Source organism: Berghia stephanieae, chromosome 12 (assembly GCF_034508935.2).
Source record: "Berghia stephanieae isolate SIO BIC M18660-M18661 chromosome 12, UCSD_Bste_1.3, whole genome shotgun sequence".
Taxonomy (NCBI): domain Eukaryota; kingdom Metazoa; phylum Mollusca; class Gastropoda; order Nudibranchia; family Aeolidiidae; genus Berghia; species Berghia stephanieae.
The window spans coordinates 30,900,254-30,906,931 of record NC_088371.1 but is presented as its reverse complement, the minus strand read 5'-3'; the positions used below and the strand labels follow the sequence as shown (position 1 = coordinate 30,906,931).

The 6,678-nt window shown below is 41.2% G+C and overlaps 1 protein-coding gene across 2 annotated transcripts in view; it reads left to right on the top strand.

Annotated features, from left to right (window-relative positions):
• The first annotated feature begins 5,157 nt into the window (after positions 1-5,157).
• The window catches only part of LOC144957924 (glycerophosphocholine cholinephosphodiesterase ENPP6-like), a 34,814-nt gene continuing 33,293 nt past the window's right edge, over positions 5,158-6,678 (top strand). Inside the window, exon 1 of one of the 2 annotated variants that reach the window (XM_078889481.1) lies at positions 5,158-5,245. The gene's annotated coding sequence lies outside the window, so the exon portion shown is untranslated. Of the gene's footprint in view, positions 5,347-6,678 lie in introns of both variants that reach the window. The other variant, XM_078889480.1, reaches the window with a different exon arrangement.

Here is a 6,678-nt window from a genome sequence, read left to right as displayed (position 1 = left end):
GTAGGAACCTACTTTATTGTGTTGCAACCGCCGTAAAACCCTTAAAAACACACCAACAATTGGAACCTACTTTTTGAGGTAGACACTAGTGAGGAACGAACCTGGGACTAATGGAGATGTACACCACTGGAAAGTGAACACAGTACCATGGGATATGGACACCAGCGGGGAGTGAACTCAGGTCTACTTATAGGAGTTAGACACTAGTGGGAAGTGAATCCGGGACTATTCGAGGTGGACACCGCAATTGAATAAACGCAGAACTAATGGGAAGTGAGCTCAGAGCTATGAGAGGTGGACATCACTGGGGAGTGAACCCGGGACTTTGGGAGGTGGACACCAGTGGAAAGTGAACCCAGACTTTGGGAGGTGGACACCAGTGGGGAGTGAACCTGGAACCGTTGGATATGGACACCAGTGGGGAGTGAACCCGGGAATTTGGAAGGTATCCACCAGTAGGGGCTATGGGAAATGAACACTATTGGGGAGTGACACAGGGCTATGAGAGTTGGACACCACTGGTTAGTGAACCCGGGGCCATGGTATATAGACACCAGTGGGGAGTGAACAAGGGACTATAGGAGATAGACACCAGGAGGCAGTGAACCCGGGACTTTGGGAGACTGACACCAGTGGGGAGTGAACCCAGGACTTTGGGAGTTGGACACCAGTAGGGACTGAACCTGGAAACGTCGGATTTGGACACCAGTGGGGAGTGAACCCGGGACTATGGGAAATGAACACCATTGTGGAGTGAGTCCAAGACAATGAGAGGTGGACACCGTGGGGAGTAAACATAGGACTATGATAGGTGGGACACCACTGGGAGAGTGAACATTGGGCTATGTGATATGGACACCAGTGGGGAGTGAACCCGGGGCTATGAGAGGTGGATACCAATGGGGATGAACCCGCTACCATAGGACTATGATAGGTGGGACACCACTGGGAGAGTGAACGTGGGCTTGTGATAGGTCTGATGACCGCTATGGAGTGGAACGAGAACCACCCTGGAAAGAGGGACCCGGAGTAGTGAACATTGGGCTATGTGATATGGACACCAGTGGGGAGTGAACCCGGGACTTTGGGGAGCTGGTCGATACCAAGAAGTGAACGCGGCTCACTGGATAGGACTCCAGTGGTAGTGAACCGGGCATGGATATGGCACCAGTGGGGAGTGAACCGGGACTATTGGGAGTGGACACCAAGAATGAACCGAGGCATGGGAGGTGGACACCGATGGGAGTGAATGTGGCCAATGTGAAATGGCACAGTAGGTGAGAAACCTGGGAAGTAAAGTACACCAAGGCGAAGACCGGTGCCCATGGGGGCCGAGTTGGCACACAGTAGTGAATGTGCGACTCTAGGAAAGAAGTGCAGTTAGGTGGACCAATAGAAGTCAAAGTTATTCCCAAACTAAGTTCGGTGCTTTATGGTTTGGCTAGTTGACTTCGAAGAGTGATTTGATTTAGATGTTTTGGTGATTCAGTATGCCCCATTTTTCGGTATGTTGCATTACGTTCGGTTTGTTGGTTAACCTTATGGACTGGGCTCTTTTAGTTTCCCAGGGTTCAGGTCAGAGATTCATGATTTTGGTATTTTTTATATCTACTTTGGCACCACTTGCGAGGCCGAAATTATTGAAAGTGTCTAAGATTTTATATATGCTAGGCATATCTCTAACATTGAACAACCACATTAAATCCAAATGCATCGAGGCACACGAGAACTATCTAGACTGGAAATGCTGCGAAATCGAAAGAGAATACAAACCCAACCCCCAACAAGCTCACCAAAGAATAAAAGAACTATGAGGGAAAAGGAAAAGCAAAGCAGCAGGAAGTTGTATCCAAAACAAACAAGGGGAACTGCTATTTGAAGAACAACATATAGAAAGCCGATGGGTAGAATACATAGGCGAACTGTACAATGATCCAAATAGAAATGAACCACCACTGAAATTCAAAGAACCATTAAGCGGACCAAACATCACCAAAAGTGAAATTGAACATGCCATGGAACGAATGAGGGATGGTAAAGCAACAGGCCCTGATGAAATATCTGTAGAGGTATTAAAAAGCCTAGGAGATCTAGCAATTGATGAACTTCACATATTATTCAACAATATATACAATACTGGGAAAATTCCAGAAGATCTCTGTAACTCTATTTTCATAGCAATACCAAAGAAAGCAGGTGCAGTCAGATGCGAAAATTTTAGAACTATAAGTTTAATAAGCCACATCAACAAAATACTGTTGCGTATAATTATCAACAGGCTAAGGAATAAGATTAACCCCGAAATCGCAGAAGAACAATATGGATTCCAACCTGACAGAGGGACAAGGAACGCAATATACCTCCTCCGTGTTTTAAGTGAAAGAGCTATACAGGTTCAGACCCCACTATACCTCTGTTTTGTCGACTACAAAAAAGCTTTTGATAGAGTACGCCACGAAGAAATACTAAAACAACTGCACTCCATTGGCGCTGATGAGAAAGACCTCAGACTCATGCAAACATTATACTACACCCAGCAGGCATCTATCAAAATCGGAAACTCTACAGGAAATTCCATTCCTATTAAGAAAGGAGTCCGTCAAGGTGTGTTGCCTCACCAGATCTGTTTAATCTATACCAAGAAACAATCATGAGGGGCATAAATAATATGGAGGGAATAAAAGTAGGAGGTCACAACATAAATAATATAAGATACGCAGACGATACGGTACTCATTGCAACATCAGAAATCCAACTTCAAAAGATTGTTGACAAAGTGGTAGTAGATAGTGAAGCCAAGGGAATGGAAGTGAATATCACCAAAACGGAATGCATGGTAATACAGAAAAACCCCGAAAACAACAACACCTGCAATATAACGATTCACGGCGAGCAACTTACCAACGTAGAAAGTTTTAAATACCTAGGTTCAATAGTGACAACAGATGGAAGATGTAACCGAGACATACGAGCAAGAATAACTCAAGCCAAACAGGCCTTCATGGACCTGGGAAACATTTTGAAAAACAAACAGATGTCGTTCGGGATTAGATTCCGAGTCTTGAAGTGCTACGTGTGGCCAATCTTGTTATACGGATGCGAAAGCTGGACTACAAATGCAGAAACACAAAAGAACATTGAAGCTTTTGAAATGTGGTGCTTGAGAAGGATGCAGAGAATATCGTATACTGCACACAAAACGAACGAAGAAGTGCTAAAACAAACATACCAACAAAGGAAACTAATGCCCTTAATAGTGGATCGACAACTATCCTTTTTCGGACACATAGTAAGGAAAGATAAGAATGAATACCTGACAAGTTGTGGAAAAATACCTGGTAAACGCGCCCGGGGAGACAAAGAAAAACACTCATAGACCAACTGAAGGGCTTCACCAACCTAACAATCCAAGAGCTGTTTGAAAAAGCAAGAGACAGGGAGGAATGGAGAGAGATAATTCATGCAGTATCCGAAGCCTGGACCAGGCATGGAACCTAGAAGAAGAAGATATCTCTAGGAAACAGGGTTGTATCATCTGCATACGCGATGCATTTTTTTTTGTTGGCTTTTCCGGGGATTCTGGTGCCTTTAATTTTCGGGTTTCTCCTAATTTTTTTCTAATAGTTTCTAGACATAAAATGTATAGTTGAGCCGAGAGAGGGCAACCCTGTCGTACTGACCGACCGATTTGGAAGGAGTCAGATATTACTTGGTTTAAGATCACACAACTGGAGGAATTGTTGTAAAGTAGTTTTATCCATCTTCTGAAATAAGGGCCTATGTTGGTGTTTTCGAGTATTTTGTGTAAGAAGCTATGTTCTAACTATCGAAAGCCTTTTCTTGATCAATGGATACAATTTATGCATGTGTGTTTGTCTGTTTTACATATTCTATAAGGTCTCTGATGAAGTTTGTGTGTTGCTCTATTGTTCTGTTTTTGATGCTACATGTTTGTTCTTGGTCTTTCAGTTGGGGTAGGTAAGTTTTGATTTTATTGTTTAATGTATTGGCTATCATTTTGTAGTATGTATTAGAAAAGAAATGGGTCTGTATTGTTTGCTGCCTGTTGTGTTCCTTTCTTTGTGTATGAGGATTATAATGTACGACGTGTTTTGACTGTTTGTTAATTGTCCTTCTTTATATATTTCTTTGGTTAGTTTTAGAAGGGTTTTGTTTTAAGGAGGGGGAAGAAACTTAAAAAAAATTCCACCGTTAAGCCATCGGGGCCTGGGGACGTGTTCGTGTTCATGTTGTCTAAACGGTGCTGTAGGTCTTCTAGGGTGATCTTTGTCTCTAGCTGTTCATTCTGTTCGTCTGTTAGTATTTTTTGTTGTTGTTGTGAAATCGGTGTAGTGGTCATGTATGTCTGTTGATATTTCGCCGCTTGTGTACCGTTGTTTGTCTCGTTTTTTGTTATTGACCCGTCTGTGGTTCTGACTTTGTCTATCTTTGAGTCCTTGGAAAAGACTCTTTACTCACATTCTCTCACCGTACTCAGGTGTAAAATGAGTACCTTGCCCTTAACAGCGTTGTCTTTGTCCGAAAAATTATAATATCGCCTAATAGGCGTTATGTCCCGTCCTTCATGTTAAATGTTGCTGTTGACCAGGGACCCATTGTATAGCGCTTTGAGCACATTTAGTGGATATTGCGCTATATAACAGCTCATTTTAAAAATGTTATCTTCCGTCTGTTGTGTAATTCGATTTCTATCCTGGCTATTGTGTCGTTCAGTTCCGTGTAGTCATTGCGTGTTTTGTATGTGCTTCTTACTTTGTGGCCTCTGTATTTTTTATTTTTTTTTTGTTTCTGTTCTATTGCTTTGAGTTTTTCTATTGCTTTGGTAACATGTGGTTGTGTTTGTGTTTTTATTTTGTTGTTTCACGCCCTGTCGGAACAAACACACTCACACACATACTGATGAACACGACCTGCCGCGTTAGACACACAATGGATGGGCTATTTCTGTACACACACACACACACACACACACGCACACACACACACACACACACACACACACACACACACACCAACTGATGCCAGCATATTATAGCAACAGTAGTAATAATGACATTCTATTACACATGAATAATTTTCATGACGGGCTCAATAAAATTGGTACTGGTTATAATTATAGTTATGATTATAATTATGATAGAATAGGCTGTTGTGAGATATCCATGTGGGGTAATACTAACTTCATGGTTTGAAAATGAAATAGAACATTTGACTTGATAATTAGGTATGGAGTTTGAATTTACGTTGCTCAATCGTGTTTTTCTTGTATTTACATGCTTCCTTTGACTTAATTGCTAATAATCATTTCAATTGACTTCAATAAAGGTATGTTCACCTGTCCTGTTCTATCAGAAACTACATGGTGATACTACTACTACTACTACTACTACTACTACTACTACTACTACTACTACTACTACTACTACTACTACTACTACTACTACTATTACTACTACTCCTACTACTATACTACTATACTACTACTACTACACTACTACGACGTACGCTACGACCTACTACTACTACATACACTACTACTACTACTACTACTACTACTACTACTACTACTACTACTACTACTACACGACGACGACGGCGATGACGACCACTACTACTACTACACTACTACTACTACTACTACTACTACTACTACTACTACTACTACTACTACTACTACTACACGGAGCGATGACCCACTACTACTACTACTACTACTACTACTACTACTACTACTATACTACTACTACTACTACTAACACTACTACTACTACTACTACTACTACTACTACTACTAACTACTACTACTACTACTACACTACTACTACTCATGCACACTACTATACTACTACTACTACTACCTACTACTACTACTACTACTACGACGACGGACGGCGATGACGACCACTACTACTACTACTACTACTACTACTACTACTACTACTACTACTACTACTACTACTACGACGACGACGACGGCGATGACGACCACTACTACTACTACTACTACTACTACTACTACTACTACTACTACTACTACTACTACTACTACTACTACTACGACGACGACGGCGATGACGACCACTACTACTACTACTACTACTACTACTACTACTACTACTACTACTACTACTACTACTACTACTACTACTACTACTACTACTACTACTACTACTACTACATACTACTACTATACTACCTACTACTACTACTACTACTACTACTACTACTACATACTACTACTACTACTACTACTACTACAAACTACTACTACTACTACACACCATACACTACTAACTACTACTACTACTATACTACTACTACTACTACTACTACTACTACTCACGACGACGGCGATGCGACTACTACTACTACTACTACTACTACTACTACTACTACTACTACTACTACTATATACTACTACTACTACGCATACTACTACTACTACTACTACTACTACTACTACTACTACTACTACTACTATCTACTACTACGACGACGGCGATGACACTACTATACTACTACTACTACACTACACTACTACTAATACTACTACTATACTACTACTCTACTACTACTACTACTACTACTACTACTACTTACTACGACATACACACTACTACTACTACTACTACTACTATACTACTACTACTACTACAT